The following is a 23850-nucleotide window of genomic DNA, read 5'->3' as shown; positions in this document are numbered from 1 at the left end:
TGAGACCATGTTCTAAAAGTGGCGTTAGAAGAGGTATTTCGGTAGTTTGAAGAAAAGTGAAGAAAGGTTACAGTAGTAACTGTCGGCAACTGGAGGAAGTGGAAGTAACTAGAGGAAATATACAGGATTCCTGAGGAACCCTGAAAGCCCAGCTAAGGAAAAGATCTTGAATTTGTAATGGTGCCAATGATCAGCAGTGCTCATCAAGCAAAACTTAGAGAGAAGGAAGATAGGTGAATTGAACTGGGTTGAGTGTTTTAAAGAAAATATATAATAGAAGACAAATGGGCCAGAGAGATGGGGTCTACAAGATGATTATGGAACTATTTCATGGAGTTGATGTGGATCTGAAGATAAGGGATGTTTTACAGATAGATTACAGATAGATTTTGATGGACAGAGAAAATGTTGATGATTCATAAGTATGCAGAAATTAGATGAAGACAGAGTATTATGGTAATAATGAAGTAGGAAAGTTGACAGGATGGGAGAGGTTAAGGTCAGAAAAAATTGTGATTTATGACTTTATGAAGCATTTGCCGTGACAAGTGAGGCAGGAGAGTGTGGCAAACATGAAGTGGGGATGGAAGTCACTGAAAGTGAGAAAGTCAATAAAATGAGAGGCAAAGATATTAGATAGACGTTGATAGATAACCAGAATAATTGCAGAACTTAAGAAAGTTTGAGCAATTTTACAAAACCTTTAATAAATGAGGGACAGTGATCAGGATTTAGTAGATTGTATGTAGTAGATGTAGTAGTACTGGTAAGGATCAAAAATAACTGATTGAAAGACATTAATAATTTTCAATAGAAGAAAATTAACTAATTAATATGCCTATAAAACAATGTCTAATTTTATAATTAATGACTATAAATTGGAAAAATGAGAAGACATTTATTTTGCCTATGAAATTAGCAGAGATTTAAAAAATCATTGTCAAGGTTGTAATGGAATAGATAATTTAATAATATGAGTGCAAACTATTAAAAATATTGGAAAACAATTTAGCAATATTTACTAAGTAGGTATCAATAAATTTTGACCAAATACTTCCATTTCTGGGAAATTATTATAAACAATTAGTACAAAATCACTACAGTGCTATTTAAAATAATCAAAATTGAAAAGCATCTGAGTATTTAACAAGGGAGGAAATGCTTTTCATATAATGTTAAGTGGAAAAGTATCTTACAATGTTTTACACACAATATGATCAAATTGTTTAAAACCAAAACCTGTGCATATGAAAAAAGATTGGAAGAAGATGTCCTAAGAAGTAAGAAAACAAATGCTTTATCCCTTCCCTTAAAAACATTTTCTTCTGTGTTTTTCAAAACATCCCTAATTAGTGTTTTATTAATTTATACTGGAAATATAAGACCATGTTCATTAATAGTAGAACTAACCACTAACGGCACCACCAACAACAGAAATTCTAATGGGCTAAAAATATAAGAGAAAACTAAGATACGGGTAAAACATACAAATAAATAAAATAAGGAAATAATCTAAATTTCCATTCTGATGGTATTTAAAGTAGAATTTGATAAGTTGATTCTCAAGTTATTCTCGAGGAGTAAACGAAACAGGAAAATATATATTGTAAAGTTTAATTTGGTAAAGCCTATTCCTAAGTATCTATAAAAATTTTTAATGTTTAGGCCTTTTGACACAGCAATTCCACTTCCGAGACTTTAACTTATAAAATTGTTAGAACAAGTGCAAAAGATACATTTGTAAGTCTATTTATCATAACATTATTGTTAATAGCAAACACCTATAGTTACTTAATTGTCTTTCTATGAAGAATGGTTAAATAAATTGTGCTATGTTTGTGTTATGGAATGCTATACAGGCACTAAAAAGAATGAGATGTGATACGTGACATTGGTGAAAAAAATCTCTAAGACATATTGTAGGTGAACAAACAAAGCCATTGAAGTTCTGGAATCTATTAACTAAGGAGCATCACACTCATCCTCTTGCTGATAACAATTATAAATCTGGGGAAAACATTTGAAATAAGATTGTTCAAAGGCAACCAAAATCAGACAGAAACTCGAGGGGGTTTGAACCTTGGAGAAGGGGACCCCATGTAGATTGACAAATATTTCTCTGTGAATATCCTTATTTTGAATTCTGAAAATTCTAGCTGTATTGGTCTCCAATCTGTTTCTTCAGTTCAGTGAGAGTGTTGGACTCTTTTGGGGTTTGCCTTCCCTGGGCCAAAACCTAGCAAGAACTTCCAGTCAGTTAGCCAAAGTGACGATTGGATTCATCTCATTTGTTTTCCTTTTCTTAGGGGTCACAGTCCTGTGCTACCTATTGAAATACTTGTTTTCCATAATTTTTCCATTTTCTAGTTGACAGCAAGAGGTAATCCTGGACCATCTTCTTCCCTCATGGCTGTAAGTGGAAGTTTCACCTAGAATTTTAGATCCAGGAAAAATATCTTTTGAAAATGAGGGAAAAAATAATATACTTTCCAGAGAAATGGAAGCTGAGAGAACCTGTTGCCGGCAGAATATGCCATTGTACAAGAAATGCTAAAGGGATGTCTTCAGGCTGAGAAAATTGATAGCCAATGGGGATTCAGATATAAAAGAAGGAATAAAGAATGCTGGAAATATAATATACATAGGTAAATACAAGATATTATCTCTTATCCATTCTCTTAAATTCTTTAAATCATAAATCACTTAAAACAAAAGTAAAAAAATACATTTTTTAATTGAAGGAAAAAATACATATAACACATGTAGAAGTAAATATATGACACAGTGTTGGAAAAGGCAGGAGCGGTACAAATTGAATTTTACCACTGTTTCTTACATAATCTGTGAAGTGACATAATAATAATTCAAGAAGACTTTGAGTAATTAAGGATGAATATTGTAGCCTCTAGAGGAAACATGACAAAAACCTAAAACCAAAATAAACCAAAAACAAACAAAGAAACAAAACAAAACCCTTCCACAGAGCTGTATTAGCTAAACAGCTGATAGAAAAGATAATATGGGCTATAAAAATTTTGTTAACACAAAGAGAGACAGAAAGGAAGAACAAAGAAACAAAGAGCAAATAGAGTAAATACCATGATGGAGACAGTGTCAATTATATCGATAAGTTGAATTCAGAGTTTATCAGACTGCATGAAAAAGAGAACCCCAACTATTTGTGGGCTACAAGAGATTCAGTGTACATATAATGATAAAGACAGAACACGAAAGATGGAAAAGATATACCATGCAAACACTAAGCATATGAAAGCTGGTATGCTATATCAGTGCCAGACGACACTGACCTCAAGACAAGGAGCATCATCAGACATGAAAAGGGTATTTTATAATCATGAAAGAGTCAATTCATTGTGAAGAGTCTTAACAATCTTAAAGTGAATATACTTAATAATAATATTTTAAAATACACCAAGCAAGGAACAACTGACTGGCTCAGTCGGTAGAGCATATGACTCTTGATCTCAGGCTTGTCAGTTCAAGTCCCACACTGAGTGTAGAGATTACTTAAAAATAAAATCTTTAAAAATATATATATCATGCAAAAATGGGCAGAATTAAAGGGAGAAACAGTTAAATCCCTGAAGTTGGAGATTTTAAAGCTTCTCTGAATAATTGATACAATAAGTAGATCAAATATCAATATAGATCATCACAGAAGACTTGAATAAGGCTATCAATCAACTTGATGTAAGTTACATTTACAAAACACTATATCCAGTAACTATAGAATACACATTTCTCTGAAGAGCACGTGGAACATGCACTAAGATAAATCATGTTGAGTCATAAAACAAATCTTAACAAATTTCAAAGTCTTGAAATCATGTTCCCTGCCCACAACCAAATTAAAATTTAAAAAGTAGAACAATATGAATAGTATAATCCTATTTATGTTAAACAATATTGATCACACAAATCAATATACTGTAAATCTACAAAATACGCATGTACGTGTATAAAAAAAACCCCAAAACCTGGCAGAATATAGATCAAAGATTACCTCTTATGAGAATGAGAATGGAAAGGGATTTGAAGGGAACATTGAAGCTTTATTTATATGTATTTCTTTACTGTTGGATTACTTTCATTCATATGTCACTCGTGTATTTAGGATTGATAAAAAAATAAGTCTTATAAAGAATAAATATGTGTAAATAACAGGTAAAAGTTTTGAAATAGAAGTAGAAGAAGAGTGAAGAAGAACCTGCCCTACCACTATTAAGAGGTTTTGAATAGCTATGGTACTTGAGGTACAGTGACAGGAAGCACAAAGGAGCTAAATGGAATAGAGTCCAGTAACAGAATTATTACATATGAGAATTTAGTACATAATAAAGAAAGCATGTAAATTTGCTGGGCAAAGGATATAATCTTTAATAAATGGTGTCAGAAAAATTGGCTAAATGCTAGGGGGAAAATTAGACCCTGTTATAGCCATTAGTACTGTCCTTCATATACTTTCAGCTCTCTCTATTTTGGGGCACATAATAGGACGGAATTTCATCACCATCTTTGAAGTTAGATGTGGCCTTGTGACTTGTTTTGGCCAATGAGATGTAAACATAATTAGCAGGTGTCATTTCCAAGCGGAAGTAATGTGTGTCTGTTCTAGGCATTGGATGTGCAATTCACCATTTCCTTTCCTGCTGTTCCGGTGATAACTGGAGTGCATCTTGAGATAACACCTCTGTAAGACTGGCTCTTTGAGGGGCATATGAGCAGAACGTCCCCTACTTGCCTGCCCCGGACAGATGAGCTTGCCACCACAGCATAAACTGATTAATGTAAAAAATTGTTATCTAGAATTTTGGAGAAACTTTAATAAAACCCCAAATTCCTTGCATTGGCATGGAGGCCGGCAAGCAGATGGGAAGAAAATTATTACTGGAGTTGGAATATTTCTCCATGCTCTGCAGTAGCAAAATGTCTCATAAAACTGTTGCTCACAAGGATGTGGATGACTGATTATATATCTAATGAACTTTTTGTCCTGGGGGAAAAGATTAGAAAATAGAACGATAGTAGCAAGCTTTGGTTGACATAACCTGAGTCTGGCAAGATATTACAAGAAAGTTAGTTCAGATAGAAATTGCCACTTTGCAAGCAGAAATGAAGGGAACTATAATAGAATCTATGAATTTATAGATTTGTAGGGATAGAAGAGGTGACTGCTTCTCAATCTCAAATAGTTGAATATAAAAATGAAAAATAATTTGAACAACAAAGGCAGCTTAAAACTCAACTTTGGTCTATTTATAATTGCCAAGAACTGGAAATAAGTCAAATCCCTTTCAACTATAGAATGGAGAACACGTACGACTAGAGAATACACTGAGCGTATTGATTCAGTGGAATAAAACTTAAGAGGCACAAATGACTGATACACGCTGCAACATGGATGGATCTCAAATGTATTATGTTCAATGAAAGAAGTTAGGTTATATGACATATATGCAAAGGCAAAACTGTAGGGACAGAAAACAGAGCAGTGATTGCCCTCATCTGAGGATGAGGGGAGGACACAGAGGATTTTGGAGGGTAATTGAACTTTATTTTTATTACAATGGTAATTTCATAACTGTATACATTTGTCAAAACTCACAAAGTCATACACTAAAAAAGGTAGATTTAAACTTGTTTGTAAGCCCAAGAGGAACCCTGCTTTAGTCATTTAAAAGCCCAGCAGTAGTGGAGGACATTTAAAGATGGAAGAGATTAGCCTTGCCAGGGAGGAGAGACACTTTGCAATAACCATTTATGAGTACCTATGATGTGCCAACTAGAGCCAATCTACTAAGCACACTTATATAGAGAAATATACTATATCTTCAATCTTTACAGCTCTCCCACATCCTGTGGGAGAAATATTGTTATTCCCATTTTAAGGAAACTGAGGATCAGAGATTAAATAAATTGCACAAGTTTGCTTAGCTAGTAAGTAATAGACCCAAGCAGAGCTGTCTGTTAAGCTTTAACAGCTTCCTCTACATAATGTAGAAAATAGAATGAATGAGTGATGATAGAGATTTTCAGGTAGGAAAAAGGGAGGAAGCTGAGGAAATTACAATCAGGAAATGTTATTATAGCAACATTATGAGATGGGGCCATCTGTTGGCAGTGAGGGGATTAATGGGGATAAAGTAAAGTTGAAGACTTGAGTACAGTGGGGAAAACTGAAGGAGGTTGTGATGATTTTGACATTGTTCACTCTACTCTTTATCCTTGTACCATGGGGATGAGATACCATTCCATTCTTAGTTACATTAGCCGAAGAAATCCTGCTGCAGGATGCTAGAGTCCCACAATGGTATTCACTGAGTGCAGATTATCATAAGAATGTGCAACTTGAGAGCCTCTTATTTTGCAAAGACCAATTCTTATCCATTCCCCAAGTCCCATTCATTTCTGTGTTCTGTTTATAAAGACTATGTCATTGAAATTATAGTGTATTCCTGAGGGTGGGAAAGGAACTTTGAAGTATAAAAAGGAATCGTAACTTGTAGATGACTGTCGTACTAATCTTTGATGGATTGATTAACTTTGATTTCTCCCAAATTCTTTAGGATCTCAAAAAAGAGTAAGATCATAACTGCAAACCCACAACTATACCGGTAATGAAACATAGGCTGGTTTTAGAGGGATCACTACAGGAAACTGTAAAGTTCATGTTAGTTTCCTTTTCTAAGGGTACATATCATGAAGCCCTGGGCATTTTCATGATGGATATGATGGGTGACATTTAGTGTTGAAAACTAGGAAAACTTTCATAAAATAAGATTAAATTGATTCAAATAGTATTAAAATGGGAAAGAGTCTTAGAAATCATCTAGTTCAATTTCTTCATTTTGCTTGTGGGTAAATTGTCTGGATTAATCAATTTTCTTTAAACTCACAAGAAGTTATTAACCAATCATAGATTACCTTTTAAAAAATTTTTGTTACATTTGTATGTTCCTTTTCCAACCTCTTCTTATATTGTGCCCACAAGGTGAGAGAACTCAGGATATAAAAATTAAAAGTCAAAATTGTTCTGAACAGTAATGGATGAAGGTATTTTAAAATATTATTGCATGTGTAAAGGAGGTTAAATAAATTTCTCTCTACCCTTCTAGGTTCTTGGTTGAGGACTCCCCCCACCCCCATCCCCACCCACCTCAGCACTGTGATAAAAAGATAAAGTAGCAGGAGAAAAACAAACAGAACTTTAATAACATGAACACCTGCTGAATATACAAGAGGTCCCAGGAAAACTGAGTAATCCCTGAAATGGCCCACACCACCACCTTAAATACCATCTCCAACTAAAGACAAAAGAAAGATGTTGGGTTGGGGGGTTGGGAGTCCATTATGGGAGGTTACCAGGAAAAGGACAGTAAACAAGGTTAAGGTTGTTATGCAGATTGAAATTGTTGTCTTCCCCATTGCTAAGAGTTTCAGATTTGGTCATCCTTTTCTTCCTAGCTAGTGCAGAGAGGGGAGACATCTTTATAAACTGAGATTTCCCTTTCAATGTAAACGTCTCTTACAAAAGGATAACTTATACTAGGTTTTCAGAGTTTCTCTGTGTCTGCAGTTTCTTAAAAAGAATCAGCTCAAGATAATCATTATGCCAAAGAGACTTTTTGGGTGGTGATGGTGGGGGAGCAAATCCTGCCCTTCCTCATATGTATTATATTTTTTGTCCACTTTTGGGGTGGCATATTATAGTGGGAAGAATGTTGGGTCAGCAGTCAGAAGACAGAGTTCTAATCCTGCTCACTCTCTTCAGGACTCAGTTTCCTCGTTTTATGGCCCTGGTTATCCTAAAAAATAAAAATCCTACAGGTCTTAAAAATATATATATTAAAATAAATGAAATTTTAGGTGGATAAATAGAAGCCCTTCTTATAAGTTGGGTGATTTAAAGAACTTGAAAATTTTGGAATATCTGTCCTGGAATATGTTTATAAAGAAAACAAACAACCATCAGTTCTGAATGGTATTGAGATATTTGGAGAGGAATGGATAAATCTGAGAGTCTCTAGAGGTTTCTTCTAGATCCATAGTCTTATGATTATGTTCCCAGTGTAGTAGGTGAAATATAGCTTAACACATGAATTCTCATCATTGTAGAGTTTATTATCTATAGGTTCATGAAATTTTACTGCATTGCTATTGGTTCACACATGTGCCATAGTGTCCCAGAGGTGGTATCAAGCCTGTAAATAGACAATCTGTTGAACTTTTATAAGAAAATAATTTAAGTAGAGCGGCATTGAGTAGCTGAAGTTGAGTATTTACTGTATTAGACCTGGTGTATTGGTTAGAAGCAGAGTCCTAAAATCATATTTTAAAAGTTTTCAAACAGAGACATTTTATCAAATGAAAAAACACACACACACACACCTTTAGAAGTAGAAAGTTTTTCCTTTATACAGGAGTGTTAAGGACAGCACCACTGCTCTTTTATAGTCTCTCTGGGAGTTTTTCTCACCACAGGAGTTACAGAAGAATGAAAGCTTCCTGCCTTGGGAAGGCTGCGTTTTTATGTCTGGAGCTCTTCCATTAGGTCACACTGTTAAAGGCACAGTCCTTTCCTAAGGGAGAACTCCCCTGCTTCATAGCAGCCCTGTTTATTCTGTTAGCAGCTGCTCTATTCCCTTTTACTCCACGCAGACCAACGTTCTTAAAACAGGGAGAAAACGATTCTTATGGAAAGTGCATCACTGTTGGCTTAACCAGCTATTATAAAAAATATAGCCAGACTTTTGGGGGGAAAAGAAGAAAATATCTTACAAGTTGTATCTGGACATCTCCAAGAATGAAGAGGCATAAAATAAGACTACTAGCTTTTGCACAGCATATATGTTTGTCTTCCTCTTTTATGGTGCAAAGGAAAGGTACACAAAAATGATGCCACACTCCCTAGGTTATATAGAGGGAAAAACCCAGTGTAGAAATTTCATTCTCATTTACCCATATGGCCAACAATGTCAGGATCCCCCCAAAGAATAAAGAGGGACTAGAGAATATGATGATTCTGCATGCTTTTCAATTTTCAATTACTTACATTTTTCTTATTTTCTTTTTTAGTTGTTCAGGACTCCAAGGTATAAAATACCGTCTTGATTTTCTTCAATGGAATGCCAAAGGGAGTCTCCTTATTTTTTTAAATTTAACTTTTTTTATTATGTTATGTTAATCAACATACATTACATCATTAGTTTTTGATGTAGTGTTCCATGATACATTGTTTGCGTATAACACCCAGTGCTCCATTCAGTACGTGCCCTCCTTAATACCCATCACCAGGCTAACCCATCCCCCCACCCCTCTCCCCTCTAGAACTCTCAGTTTGTTTTTGAGTCCATTGTCTCTCATGGTTCATCTCCCCCTCCGATTTCCCCCCTTTCATTCTTTCCCTCCTGCTATCTTCTTCTTCTTCTTCTTCTTTTTTTTTTAACATATAATGTATTATTTGTTTCAGAGGTACAGGTCTGTGATTCAACAGCCTTACACAATTCACAGAGCTCACCATGGCACATACCCAAAGGGAGTCTCCTTTAACAGAATGTTAGCTCTTTCTCCTTGAAGCTCAGTGAAATAATTTCATCTGATCTTTCCCTTCTTCCTGCTTAACATCTGGGCTCTTTATAGAAGGCAAGATCAGACTCACAGATATTAAACTTTAAAAATATGTATATATTCCTTATTATCACGAAAACAACTTCCTGGCTTAAAGAAATATAGTGGAGGCCTTTTTTATATATAGATGAAGATGGCAACTTCAACATGTGCCCCAAATCCAAATCAGTAGGATACAATCTTTCCTGAGCCGAACAGCTGTTGGGCCAATGGACTGGGGGCCTGCAGAATATGAGCCAGGTGTTAGCTCTTCCAGAACAGATGAAAAGGAATGGAAGACCTTTTGACATTCTGGTTTTATGATGCCTCTGGAGACCAATGATGTAGAGAGCTATGAAATGCTGACCAAAATTATTTGAATTCTGGAGAGAGTTTGTCCTGTAGAGGTCCACAAATCCCCAGGAGGATTTCCCCAGGGGGAAGAACCAGTTGGTCTCTTGTATCCAGCAGGAAAGCCAAGCGGATTGTACGGGTCTTTGCTAACACTAAGGCCTGCAAAAAGCTGGCTTTTGCACAGAAGGGGGCTGCAAGAAGAAAGGAGTTTTTTTTGTGATGCTTCCATTTGGGATTGACACACTACTGGCTGGTATATTCTAGTCTCTTGCTATGTATACTGTGGTCCCTGACCCCAGCAACAATGGCATCAGCTGGTTGCTTAATAATAATGCAGAATCTCAGGCCCCAACCCAGATCTACTGAATCAAACCAGGATTTTAACATTCCCAGATGACCTATAGACACATTAAAGTTTGAGAAGTCTACAGATGCAGAGACAACTGTATCTCCCCTCACCTGTGGTATCATTGCCACTAAGTTAAATTAGCAGCTATACCCAAATCTCACTGAGAAAATTAAAACCCAACTAATTACAGTTCTTAGCTGCTGGAGGGGACTGATGAGTACTTCAGGAGATAAATAATGTCCCCCCTCCCTACATATATATATATATAAAACAAGAGAAACTTTGTATTTGAGTTAAAAAGGTAATATATAATTTTAAAGAGAAAATGGTCACCGTTAAGACTCAAATGAGTTGTCTTGAAGGTGAGGTGAAAAAAATGTCTCAAAACAATACAAAACAAAAAACAGATAAAAATGTAAATAATGAGGGAATTCACAAAAGATGAAAATACAAGAAACCTAAAATTCAAATAATATGGGTTCTAGAAGAAGAAAAGGCAATAGATAGAGGAGATTAATTTCACAAGCAGTAGAAGAAAATGTCCTATTCTGAGGCTAGATTAGACTCTGTAGATTGAAGGGGGTTAGCAAATTCCACACAAGATTGAGGGGGAAAGAGAGATCAGACATTTCATGATAAAATCCCTGGATCCTAAGAATAAGGAGAGCATTTTCCGAAGTACAGATGGAAAGGAAAAAGTTGCTTATCAAATAAAAACAAATCAGATTGACATTAAACTCTTCACATTAGCAGGAAGCGGTGGAGTTACCACCATAGACGCCTGAAAGTATACTATGCGATCCAGCCTAGAGTGCTGGCTTGCCAATAGTACCAAACAATCTCAGTAAAAAGTAGGGATCGGCTGGCTAGGAATGTGTGGTGGGAAGTAAAGGCATGCTAAGTTCTCATCTTATAGGATGGGAGGAAGAAATAGTTGGGGAATATGGCATCTTTGTTGAGGAGAAAAACTGGTATCTTGTTTTCATATTTTGGGAGAGATGTATGATTATGGATGTCTTTAAAATATGGCAATAGTTGGTAAATAACTATAGATAAATGAAATAAAACTTTAAATTAGGGGAGACAACAAGTAAAGAAAAAACAGTAGCTTAAAAAACAGAAAAAATAAGTAGAAGGACAGGGAAAAAGAGAAAATAGTAAAGTTGGCAGGAAACAAAGTAAGATGAAAGGAGTAATATCAATCTTAAGTTATTACTTAAATATGAATGTACTGAATTATCTCTTTTAAAGATGGAAATGACAACAAGAGAGAGAAATTGCAGTTCAAAAAACCCACAAACCTAGGTACATGTTGTTTATAAGCAATAATGATAAAGAAGGTGAAATGTGATAAAGAAAAGGATAGTTGAAGAGAAATCAGGCAAAAAGAAAAAAAAACCCTAAAAACAAGCAAGAAGTATAATAATATTAGTCAATCTGGAACTTAAAAGAATAAAGAAAGGCATATTTTAGTGAATGAATGTATGTAAATCTCTATGTACCAAATAATGTAGCAGCAAAATAAATGAAGCAAAATAGTAAAAATATAATGAGGGCCCAACAAAAACAATTAACAGTGGACAATTTTAGATTTTTTAAAAATGTATTTATTTGAGAGAAAGAGAGTGAGCAAGAGCCAGCACAAGCAGGGGGAGGGGCAGAATGAGATAGAGAAGCAGACTTCTCCCTGAGCAGAGCAGGGAGCCCCATGTGGGGCTCGATCCTAGGACCCTGGGATCATGACCTGAGCCGAAGGCAGATGCTTAACCAACTGAGCCATCCCCAGGCACCCCACACTGGAAAATTTTAATACACATTTTTTCCAGAAGTTTAACTAAAAATAAAATGCATAGCCATAGAAAAAGCAGATAAGCAACAAACTTGATTATAAATACATATATGTATATATACACATATATAAACTTTAGATCCTTTAAAAGAAAAAATTTCATAAGTCCAAAAAAATTGCAAAAACAAATCCCTCCTTGACCACAAAGGAAACTTGAACAACACTTTTATATATAGAGAGATTTTTACCACACATTCTATAATATAATTATAATGCAATAAAATTAGAAATAAATAAAAGTTTACCTTGAAACCCTAATTGCTTGAAAATAAAGGAATATATCTTAAATAATTCTTAGGTCAAAGATAAAAAAAGCTTAATTACAAACTATCTAGAAATAAATTAAGTTTCAAAACCTATGGAACACTGCAAAAATACTCAAGAGAATATACTTAGCCTTAAATGTCCCCATAGTCAAACATATTAAAAAAGGAACTTAATATCCATCTCAAGGCATTTTTAAAAACAGCCACAAAATCAAAAGAAAATAGGTGAAGGGAATGGTTGAAGCTAAAAGTTGAGTTAATGAAATGGAAAAAAACCCCACTTATAAATAGGATAAATAAATCCAAAGCCTGATTCTTAAAGGGTTCCATAAAACAAGTAAATCCTTTAGAAGCTTGATTAATACATTCCTGATAGAATACTTAATAGTTTTTTTTTTAAAGATTAAATAATACAGGGCACCTGGGTGGCTCAGTCAGTTAAGCACCTGCCTTCTGCTCAGGTCATGATCCCAGGGTCCTGGGATAGAGGCCCAAGTAGGGCTTCCTGCCTGCTTCTCCCTCTGTCTCTGTCCCTCCCCCCACCCCTACTCCTGCTATCTCAAATAAATAAATAAAATCCTAAAAAAAAAGATTAACTAATGCAAATTTGGAAGAAAAATTTGAGGAATATATATATTATATGTATTATATATATTATATATATATATATAAAACTTAGGCTTTGGAGAGAAATTTTTAGCCAAGATGGGAAACCCAAAATATATTAAAGGAAAGGTAGACATATTTAGCTATATATACTTTAAGATACATTATCTAGAAAAACATATCATCAACAAAGTTTATAGTCAAATTATAGATAATAAAATATATTTATAAAACACACGACAAATAAAAAGTTAATGTCTATTACACAAAGAACTCATAAATTGGTAATAAGAAAACAAATATCCCAAAAGAAAAATTCTAAGAATATTTAAATGCAATTCACAAAGGAGTACATCTAAATGACTGTCAATCACTAAAAATGTGCTGAACATCCCTAGTTGTAAGGAAAATGCAAATTAAAAAACAATGAGCTATGTTATTTTATATGCATTAGGTGGTAAACTTTAAAAGTAGTGTTAACTTCGGGCACCTGGGTGGCTCAGTTGGTTAATCGTCTGCCTTCAGCTCAGGTCATGATCTCAGGATCCTGGGACTGAGACCCATATCACCAGGCTCTCTGCTCAGCGGGGAGCCTGCTTCTCCCTCTCCCTCTCCTGCTCCCCCTCCTTGTGCTCTCTCTTTTTCTATCAAATAAATAAATGTAATCTTTAAAAAATAAAAAAATAAAAGTAGTGTTAACCTCAAATGTTGGTAAGCATGACAGGATAAAGCTATATACCTTGCTGATGGAAATGTAAAAAGTTACAACTTTGTTGGAATGAAATATGGCAATAGACTTTAAATAAAAAAAAATGACCTTTGATCTAGCAATCCTACTTTCTGAAGGAAAGTGTATATATATATATGTATGTGAGTGTATTACATACTGCTTAATGTTAAGAAACCAGAAGCAAGTAAATATCCCTTGATATGAGTATGTTTGAATACATTTTTAAAGAGAAAGCCTCTTATTATGGAAAATTTGAACTTAGATAAAAGTAGACAGCATAATAATATAATAAATCCCTACAAATTCATCAAATCATATTAAAAGTTATCAACATTTTTTTCCAAATTTTATTTTATATACCTATTCCTTCACTTTTTTCTTCCTGGAATATCAAAGCATACCCAGTATTATTCTTTGAATATTTCAAACAAAAGTTCTTTTAAAAATGTTACTACCACAACATCATTATATCTAGGAAAATTAATAGTAATTATTTAATATCTAATATCCACCTGGTGTTCAAATCTCCTCTTTGATTCAAAAATGCTTTTTTACAATTGATTTATTTAAATCAAAATCCAAACAAGATCTACACATTGCATTTTGTTGGTGTATTTCTCAAGGTTCTTTTAATCTATGAGAGTTCCCTCCCTCTTGTTTCTTCATGCAATATATTTGTTGAAGAAACTTGGTTATGTTGTAGCATTTTCTACATTCTTTTGATTTAGCTCTTTGTTTCCTTGTTTTATTTAACATACTATTTGATTCTTTCCTTTTTTGAAAACCACTCAGTCTAATTAGATACTGAGGGTCTACAGGTTTTAGTTAAGTTGTTTGGATAGAAATTTGTCATAGATGGTGCTAAATACCTCCTTGGCATCACATTTGCAGGCATATAATATCTAGTTATCCCACTTTTCAACATTAACGTTGATTAATGAGTTCAGTTAGTGTCTGATGACCAATCTACTCTTTACCAAAAGTATAAGCATCCCTTGATTATCACTGCCTAGATCCATTATTTCATTAGAGGTTTTCTGATAGAATACATTTTGGTGAATCTATACCATGAAGTAGTATTTTGCAACTATTGCAAATAATAGTAGCTAAGTCTTTTATAAAGTTTATTTGACTAATGTAGTGTTCTAAGCACTCTGTATAAACTTATTATACCTAATAACAATCCAATGAATTAGATACTATAATTATCCCCATTTTACAGGCCAGAACTCAGGAATGGAATGATTTGTCCAAAGTCACAGCTACTAAGTGTTGGGTTGGGAGTCAAGAGAATGAATGAGATCTATACCTGTTGCAAAGAGAAAGATACAAAAGAGTTGTACATAAGATGATGGAATTTTTGTAAAACAAACAATGGTAAATTTATGTACATGCTTTTATGAGAAGGCTAAATATTACATTATGGTTACATGGTGGAGGAGAGAGATGTAATATTGGGGATGCATAGAGATAGAATGGGGGAATAGAGGGGAAGAAGACAGACAAGCAAAAAACAAAACAAAACAAAACACACAGGGGCACCTGTTAAACGTCTGCCTTCAGCTCAGGGCATGATCCCGGGGTCCTGGGATTGAGCCCCGCATCAGGCTCCCTGCAGAGCAGGGAGTCTGCTTCTCCCTCTCCCACTCCCCTGCTTGTGTTCCCACTCTCGCTATGTCTCTCTCTGTCAAATAAATAAAATCTTTAAAAACAAAGCCACAAAAAACCCCACAAAAGACAGCTTTATAAAAAGTTGAAGATAAAACAACATATATGATAGTCTATCTTTTATGTAAAATGATGTATGTATATATACAAACATATACACACAACTATATATGTATGTGTGTAACGGTTTATAAAGAAATGCATAAATACACAGTTGCTAAATGACTAACAGTTTTTACCTCAGGCTGGGGATTTTAGGTGATGTTTAATTTTTTATTTAGCCTTTTATATACTACTCAACTATTTTACAATGATCATGTATTTATATAACAACAACAAAAAAACCCAATAAATCTATTTTCATTGTGGAACATTTTAAGAGAGTTGGGAATGAATGTTACCTTTTAAGCTACTAATGTATCAGTTATATAAAGCACAAGTTCACACCCTTTGAAATTATACTTATTAAATACTTAAGGTAATAAATAGTTAACACAGAATTTGGGTCAATAGCAAAATTTCACTAATTAATATTATTTGTTAAGATTTATCCAAATTCATAAAAGCTCTGAATTATAGAATGGCAAAGAAAAGAAGGGTCATTTTATTAGCTCCAAACTATTTACAATAGAGATAGCATCAGTCCAAGTAGAACAATTACATTTTTCATTTCACTACAGTTTGTTATGAGAATGACACTTACCTTTATGCTAGTGTTTCTCAAAATGCAAACTTATGCATGTTACTTAAGACTTTATCAGTTGAATAAACTTTCTAGGAGATTCTTATGTTAATAAAAGTTTGATATTTTTTTGTTTTGTTTTTGTTGTTGTTTTTTGCTTTTTACATTTTTTAAGATTGGGTAGCACCTGTATTTTAATTGCCATAGTCATAGTAATCCAGCCTGGAGAGAGATAGGACTGGTTTGTATCATCATTTAAGAAATATTATACTTTTTTAATTTGTAATTAGATTTTTAACTTAATTAGTCCAAAAGACTAAACGTTCAGAGATAATGTTTCTGGGAGTCTGAAAAGGTTTCTTCAAATATTAAGAACTTATACAATACCAGGTGCTATTTTAGCATGCTTAATGCATTTTTTTTTTTTTTTTTTTTGAGAGAGAGAGAACTAGAGAGCACATGCACACGATTGGGGGAGGGGCACAGAGAGAGGGAGAGAGAGAATCCCAAGCAGGTTCCAGGAGAAGCACAGAGCCCCACCCGGGTCTCCATCTCCCAACCCCAGATCATGACCTGAGTCTAAATCAAGAGTCGGCTACTTAACCAACCGAGCCACCCAGGCACCCCTTACGCATTATCTTTTACAATGTACATGATACAATTTTAAGATATTCTTACCTACACTTAACAGATGAGAAAATGGATCTTTTAGTATTTAAGTGACTGCTAGAGGAGGTTACAGAGAGGACGTGACGTGCCGTGACCGCCAGTTGACCCGGGGGCTGAACCCTGGCAGGCAGTGGGAGGCTCCTCACGGCGCCTGTTCTTGGAATGCTGTTTCCACGGCCGCTGCCGCTTTCACAGCCTGGGTGGTTTTTCAAGGACGCTGCTTTGAGAGAGCAATGTGTTGCTGAACCCACCTGGATGGTATTGGTGACTGAACCCAGTTGAGGCCCCTATAAACGTTGAAGATTCTGGCTGGCAGACACGGAGATTTACTCGATTTATGGCCACTCAAGACAAGCCTTGTAGGTAAGTTCCCTTGTTTTATGAAATCTGCCACCTACTAATCTGTGGTGGGCTGTTGCTTTCTTTGATCTCTTCCGGCCTTCTGTGTACAGGGGCCAATTTCAAGATTTCACCCAGGGACTCCCAAGGTTTCAAACCAAGTTTCAAGGTAGAGAATGGCTCATACTTCTCCATCATTTGCCAGAGAAGGGCCCTTAGATTCGACCTGTCTGTAGGAAAATGCTCCTGATGCACTGTCTCTAGGCCCTCACCTACACTGGGCGGTATTTTTAATGATTATTTGAATTTTGTAGATTGAAATGGTTGGCTTACTCTGGTGTGCATCTAATTTCTGTAATCTTGTTACAGTGCATGTGGTGTGTGCACAAATATGTGTGTGTGTGTATTGTGCTCTATAAATTCTTTTATGCAAAAACTTGGGGAACAAATAAATAAAAATAAACACTGTGCATTCCCTGGGATTGTTTCTGATTCTTGACTTCTTGCTCAAGGGAATTACCTGTTCCCTGATTCTTCCCCTTAATTGGTCTTGTCGCTCCCACCTTTTTATTGAGTTGATTACTAATTGCATATTCTTGGAGCCAGTGATGATGGGTCTTGTAGGTACTGAAATTACTCTTTCCCTCTCTCTGTCTCTCCCTCTCTTAAAAGAAAAGAAAAAGAATGAAATCTTGCCATTTGAAATGACAGGGAGGAGCTAGAGAGTATTTATGCTAAGCAAAATAAGTCAGAGAAAGACAAACACCATATGATTTCACTCATATGTGGAATTTAAGAAACAAAACAGATGAATATATGGGAAGGAAAAAAAAAAAGAGAGAGAGGGAAGCAGACCATAGGAGACTCTTAACAATAGAGAACTGAAGGTTTATGGAGGGAGATGGGTGGGGGATGGGTTAAATGGGTGATGGGTATTAAGGAGGGCACTTGTTATAATGAGCACTGGGTGTTATATGTAAGTGATGCATCACTAAATTCTACTCCTGAAACCAATATTACACTATGTGTTAACTAACTAGAAATTAAATAAAAATTTGGAAAAAAAAGAAATAACAATGCATGTAATGTATAAAGCACACATCCTAGAATGTTTAGAACTTAGTTCATAATAGTTATTGTTAAAATTAGGATTATTATTTCAGGCTTCTCATTTTTAAGTAAGTTATATTTAACTGAGTCATTATATTTTCTCATCATTTCAAGAATCTAACCATAAAAATTTTATGTGAGATGGCAGAATTTTTTTTTTTTGAGATAGCAGAGATTTTTATTTTCCTTTTCTGTTTTTAACCTATAGGGAGTCCCATGTGAAAAATGGAAATACTTCCAGATTTTCTTCTTGAGATAGGACAAGAGTTATAATCGAGAGAAGATGGACAAATATTAAAACACACACAAATTATTCATCTTTGAAGAAAAATTGTTGGTAAGTACAGAAAGAAAGAAGACCCAGAAAAAATGGTTTGAATGCTTCAATTAAGTTCTCTCCAAGTCATTGTGAATATTAGTGCCTTTCCAGGTTAATATTAGACTTTTCATGTATAACTAGAAAGAAGCATTTATTATTAATACTTTAAAATATTAGTAATATTATTTATTAGTAAATAATACTGTTAAATTTATTAACATACATTTATTGATTATAGACATAATACCTGGTAGTGGTAAGAGTTTTGAAAAGATAATATATAACTAAGAAAATAAATATCACTATATTCTAACCACCCAAAGATGACATAATACATATTCATATTTAAAAATATTTATTTGTATGCCAGATATTGTCTTTGGGAAACTATATGCTCAGCTTTGGGGAGCAATTCAGACCCTTCATAATATATCTTGGTGAACTTTCTAAGTTAATACAGGTAGGTAAGCTTTATTTTCAATAGCTACTCAGCATTTCATCACGTGGGTGTAATTTATCTAACTATTTCTATGTTATAGAAAATTAAGACTGTTTCCACAGTTTTACATATTTTAAATAAGGCAAGAATGTAATATCCACGAGGGCAGATACTTTTTCTGTTCTGCAAGCCAGCTAAAAATAACACTTGAAACTTAGTAGGCAAAAAATAAATTTGTTTAATGAATATGTTGAATGAATAATGTCATACTGAGTGTCTTTCTATAAAACTCTATCTGTATTTCTGATTATATCTTTAAATTATTTCCTGAAAGTAGCAGTTTTTGACCAAATAGTAGGAGTTTTGTATCCATTCCTCACTATGCACTTTCCAGTCTCTTTGACTTTTAAAACATTTGTTTGAAAAAAGGAAAAGTAATGATTCACATGGTAAAAATGTACAGAACAAGGGGTGCCTGAGTGGCTCAGTCAGTTGTGTCCAACTCTTGATTTGAGCTCAGGTTATGGTTTCAGGGTCATGATATCGAGCCCTACGTTGGGCTCCACACTCAGAGTAGAGTCTGCTTGTCCCTCTCCCTCTGCTCCTCCCAGCACCTCAAATAAATAAATAAATAGATAAAATCTTTTTAAAAATAGGTGCAGAACAATACATCATTATATTCCTAAATAAAACCATTTGTTTTAAGTTTCCTGTTCATACATGAAGCTTTAAAAAGTTATATACATGATTTATATGTACTTTAAAAGATTTTTTTCAGGGGCACTTGGGTCGCTCAGTCGTTAAGCATCTCCCTTCGGCTCAGGTCATGGTCCCAGCGTCCTGGGACTGAGCCCTGCATGGGGCTCCCTGCTCAGCAGGAAGCCTGCTTCTCCCTCTCCCACTCCCCCTGCTTGTGTTCTGTTCCCTCTCTTGCTGTGTCTCTCTCTGTCAAATAAATAAATAAAATCTTCAAAAAAATTAAGAAATAAAAGATTTTTTTCAGAAAAGTATTATAAGAAAATAGATGGAAAATACCAAAAAACAGAAAGCAAGAGAATTAGAATTTAAAAATTCAAGTATTAGTCCAGGAAGAGCAAGACCCAACTAACAGACACACCAGAAAGAGAAAAGATAGAATATGTTAATGAGATATCATAAACAAAATCCCCAAATCTGAAGACACTTATGATCCCTAGTATACTTTAAGGCTATTTGTTCTGGTATTAAACAGTATTTCCACCTTTAAAGTTTGTACTATATTCAGTTCATTCCTATGTCTGTGCATAGAGGTGTTATCTTGATACCCTGCCTAATAATACCTGAGAGTCCTTCTTTCACTTTTTTTCCCCCTCCCATTCCTGCTGTCCTCTGAAAACTGTGTTTTCCATTCCCCAGTTTCAGCCACTCTCCACCTTAACCAGGGACTGATAAGCAGATTCAACTCAAGGATGTTATTCTTCAGGATTTTTGTCAACTGGAAGGCATCCTTTCCCAACGCTACCTAAAAAACATTTCAAACACTTTTTGCCCCATTCCAAAGATATCTGCTTAGATCTACAGCCATAGTTTCCCATTATTTTATCTTCTTTACCTGACAGGTGCTATACCTGGTTTCTAGAACTTATATACTAAAGACCTAGCCTAAGCAGAAGTCAGGATTGAACAACAGAGCATACAATTTAACTGATGGTTCTCAAAGTTATATCTCTGGTCTGAACTCTTTACTCAAATCCCAAACTCAAATATTCAGCTGCCAACTGTTTATTAGGCATCTTGAACTTTGCAGGTTCAGAAATTGCAAACAAAATGGTAGGCATCATCGCTTTCCACTGTCTGTTCTGTCTGTCCTGAAGACTCTTCCCTCAGACCTGTGCCTCGCTGGCTCTTTCACATATCATTCAGGTCTCTGCTGTAAGATCATGTCCTCAGAGGACTCTTGCCTTAATAAGTTAAATAAAGCAGCCCCGTCTCATTTTTCTCTATCCCACTATGGTTCATTTTATTCATAACAATTTCACTACTTGAATTTTTATCTTATTTGTTTATTGTCTGTCCCTCTGCATTATTTACATGCTGTGTAGGGATATGATTTGTCTTCTTCACCATGTATCTCCAGGCAACAGGAAATTACAGTGCGGTGCATAGTAGCTGAACAGTGAGAATCGTTTTTCGATAAATGATTGAATGATACAAGTTTTCAATGAGTCAAATACAAACTTTTTTTTTTTTTACTGTAGTCTCATATTACTATTTCTTGGTTTGAACATTAAAGGAAGTAGTTGGTTTTTTAAAGGCCACATTGTACAAGTAGTATGTATCTTTAAATTAAGGGTGATAAAATGTGGCACAGGGGATCTGAGACCTACAAAGGAAAAAGCAGATTCATATCTTCTGTTTCACTCTTACTCTATGGTTTTTCCAATTATAGCTTTAGCCTCACTTTAGTCTGTCCTCTCTATAGAGAAGATTTACTGAGATACCCAATTACAGAATTATCCCTTCTTTCTGACAGCATGCAATTCACAGCAAAGCCCTACTTCCTTGGACCCTGTCCCAAATCACTCAACCAAAATCCAAATCCTTTGATAATTCCTTTCTGGCATCCTATCACTGAGACACCCCAGGATTCCTCATGATGTGTGTTCTCTCTTCAGGCAACCAATAATAAACCCAACTTGTTCAATTACTTTTGTTCTTGGGTCTTTGGCCAGAGGGCATTGTTACACCTGACAGCTTGTTACACCTGCTGGCAACTGGTAATATCTCATCTATACCCAGGTAATTCCATATAAAGGGAAATTCTAGGACTCCTTTTTGGATTACTTGATGTAGCAGTAATACACTATACAACTGAGCATAGACCTACAGCTGATGGAGATACTGCTCCCTAAAGACCACAGTCCTGTGTCTGAGGGCAGTGACACTCAGACTATAATGTGCATACGAATCACCTGGAGATTTTGTTTAAAAAAATGCAGGTTCCTATTCAGTAGGTCCCGGTATGATCTGATATTTTGCTTTTCTAACATGATCCAGAGTAATATTGAGGACTAAACATTGAGTAGCAAGTTTTTAAAGGAACTAGAGGCTGCGTACTTGAGCTTCTCTTCCCCATTTCCCTTCGTTAGGATGCTCAGATGACCAGATAGGTAAGATATGAGTCATGTCCTGAAATTATAGACTTCTCCTGACCTTCCTTCCTATCTTGAGCCAAGGAGTGGAAAAATATGGAAGACTTTGTGTTAAATTAGAAGTGTATACATGTTTGTTTTCCAAATCTGTAGGTACAACCAAGAGCAAAAAGATTTTGAGATTGGTTTGTTATCTGAGTGTCTTTGTTTGGATCCCCCCAACAGCAAACACTGAAACGAAGATTCAAGATTCAGTAGGAAGGTGGTCCCAGAAAACACCAGTAGGGGAGTAGGGAAGTGAGGCAGGAAAGAGGAGGCCAATAGAAAGTAAATTATCAACCAAGTTACAACTGTTGGCAACTGGAGCTTAATTTCATTGGGGAGCTCTGTGCAGACCATACCTTAGAATTATCTCAAGAGAGGGAGGAATTCTTCATTGGAAAATTTCTAAGGAAATTAATTCTTTATCACTTTTGTCCTGCCTTGATAGCTGGCCTATTGTGCTATTCAGCTGGGAGTGGTGGAGAGGGGGGAAGCAGCCCTCTGGTAAGGAGTTGTACTTTTTCAGAGTAAGCAGCCTTCAGCTTAGAGGTGAGCACTGAGCAGATATATGGGTGAGACATGGACAGCAACCACTCCCTGAGCTGGGGCCTTTGCTACTTCAAGGTAAGAAGTAATTCACCTCTTACCCTCAAGAAACATAGATGTTTCCGATCTAGGGAAGAACATGCCTGAAGCGAGTTCTTGTCACAAACAACCTTTTCCATTAAGGGTTGACAGCAGGGCCTCCTGAGAGACCTTGAGGCATTGCTGCAGATGGATGAAACCTTTCTCTGCTGATAAAAGCTCTCCTCTCTTTATCCTCATCAGCTAGAACTGCTATCAGGTAATACCCATTCTGCAAATCTGAACAAGGTGAACTCTAGATGTTCTTTCCAAGTAGTCTATTGATTACTCTTAGTTCAAGCTATTAACAGTATGATAATTCACACACTCAATTTTTTCCAGACTCCTTTCTTACTACCAAAATTGGAGAAGCATATGGGCTATGATTCAGTAATGATCCCGTTAGCCAACAGTTCTTTAACATGATCCCTCAGGTAATTAATCTTTCACAAAGCAATCTTCCCAGGTTGTTCCGGAAACGCCCTTGAGTCATTTAACATGATGGTGTGCTGCTCCCCTTGGGCATATCCCACAGCCAGGCTTGCAGGGGTTGACTTCAATTTTTATCTTAACCTATCCTTATGCTCAGATGCTGAAGATACCACAAAGTGCAGAAAGACTGGGTTCAGTTCACAGGTGTTTCAAGGACCATGCTAAGGAGGAGGGAACAAGGGATTGTCTTCTTTTCTGGCCTCCACATGCAATTAAGGCATTGTACGTTAGACATCTTGGTGTGGTTAAGTATCTCCTAGTGCTTGGAGCTGGCCATGTTTTCTACAAGCCCTAGAGAGAGTTATCTCTCAACAGATCTTCTATTATCAAACTTGGTGAAGCAGGACACATCACAAAGCTACTTACTACTTCTTCTTCTTTAACAGTCTCTTCAGGGAGGAGACTTTCTTACATATATAGCTGGCTCATTCTGTTCCCTTTACTTAGGAAATTTGCCTAACCTGCATCAATTAAGATCCATTGCTGTGTCTTTAAGAACATCTATATTTTCATCATAGCTTCCTTTATTCTTTGTAATGTACACTGATTCATGT

Source organism: Zalophus californianus, chromosome 1 (assembly GCF_009762305.2).
Source record: "Zalophus californianus isolate mZalCal1 chromosome 1, mZalCal1.pri.v2, whole genome shotgun sequence".
Taxonomy (NCBI): Eukaryota; Metazoa; Chordata; class Mammalia; order Carnivora; family Otariidae; genus Zalophus; species Zalophus californianus.
This window is presented reverse-complemented; position numbering follows the sequence as displayed.